The sequence below is a fragment of the Etheostoma spectabile genome, chromosome 8 (genome assembly GCF_008692095.1).
Source record: "Etheostoma spectabile isolate EspeVRDwgs_2016 chromosome 8, UIUC_Espe_1.0, whole genome shotgun sequence".
Lineage (NCBI taxonomy): Eukaryota > Metazoa > Chordata > Actinopteri > Perciformes > Percidae > Etheostoma > Etheostoma spectabile.
In genome coordinates this window covers 27997323-27998785 of record NC_045740.1, presented here as the reverse complement: position 1 = coordinate 27998785, position 1463 = coordinate 27997323, and the positions used below count along the sequence as shown (strand labels likewise).

Genomic DNA, 1463 nt, shown 5'->3' with positions numbered 1-1463 from the left:
TGACGAAACTCATCTGTACGTTCCTATGATCTTAACTATAAGTCAAAAATAATTCCTAATTTCCGCTTTTTTAACTCAAGTGTTAGGTATAATTCTACATAAATTCCAAAAAGTACATAAAACTAGTGGTAGTAAGGTGGTGTTGAACGTCTGGAAAAAGGGACAAATATGTCAAATTTTGTCCGTTTTTGACCCGGGAGGACAACATGAGGCTTAACAACAAAACAAACACTCAGTGAGCATTACTCGCTATGTTTTTCATGTTGGTTTTGAGCGGTATGCACCCCCACTAACCTGGAAACAATTTTAAAACAGCAATTTTAAAACAGCTGTTTTAAACTTGCAACAGTATAGTCTTAAAAATAGCAACGATATCAGTTTCAATACCGTCATTAAAAAAAAAAATGCAATGAACTTATATAGGCGACAAGGATTTAATAATAAATATTATTTATTTAATGCCCATAAATGCTGATGTGTGTTGTGTTGTTGTCATCCCGTGACCGTGTGGAGGAAGGGGGGGTTCGAGGGAGTAGGTGGTGACCTGGTCTCGAAGAAGAACGCGACTTCTGCAGTTTGGCAGCATGTTGGGTTCCTCCCTAATGAGATGGAGAGCTGTTTCAGTATTACTGTTTGGTATTCACTTTCCAACTCTAGCGGCCAGTAGCTCCCATCAATACATTTTAGTTTCATTTATTGCCGTTCTGTCTGTTTCCGGAGCACATGATATAGTACGTTTCAGAAGAAGTGTAACCAAACGGCGGCAGCTTTTGGCTATTGGAGCGAGCCTGCAACTGCAGCAAGCTTTGTCTGCGCGGGACCACAGTTGCGACCACTTTATCAGCATTGCTATCCCTGTTAACTAAACAAGCTGCAGAGGCGACGTCTCTCTGCTGAACCCCGTACATGAAAGCCGCCTACAAATGATCTGCAGTAAAACCACCATTGTTTTCCTATGGGGAAATCTCTCGGTGTAATCACATTCTCTCTCTCTCTCTCTCTCTCTCTCTCTCTCTCTCTCTCTCTCTCTCTCTCTCTCTCTGATTATCTCATCAACTTGTACCTTAATAGACTTTTATTCCAATGTGTTGCATCCCATTGTTAAGGAACAAATAAAGGAACAGGATTGGAGGTGCAACCCTCCCAAATAAACTACATAATAAATACTACTACAGGCAATGACATGGTGCTCTTTGGATGCTTCAATATAGACCTTAGTGGTCCCCTAATACTGTATCTGAAGTCTCTTTTATATAGACCTTAGTTGTCCCCTAATACTGTATCTGAAGTCTCTTTTATATAGACCTTAGTTGTCCCCTAATACTGTATCTGAAGTCTCTTTTATATAGCCCTTAGTGGTCCCCTAATACTGTATCTGAAGACTCTTTTATATAGACCTTAGTGGTCTACTTATACTGTATCTGAAGTCTCTTTTATATAGACCTTAGTGGTCCACTAATACT

The 1463-nt window shown here is 39.8% G+C and overlaps 1 protein-coding gene and 1 long non-coding RNA gene across 16 annotated transcripts in view; one reads left to right on the top strand and one right to left on the bottom strand.

Annotated features, from left to right (window-relative positions):
- Positions 1-1463, top strand: part of mical3a (microtubule associated monooxygenase, calponin and LIM domain containing 3a) — a 192945-nt gene that overhangs the window by 131591 nt on the left and 59891 nt on the right. The window lies entirely within an intron of this gene.
- Positions 1-1463, bottom strand: part of LOC116694334 (uncharacterized) — a 15241-nt gene that overhangs the window by 4549 nt on the left and 9229 nt on the right. The window lies entirely within an intron of this gene.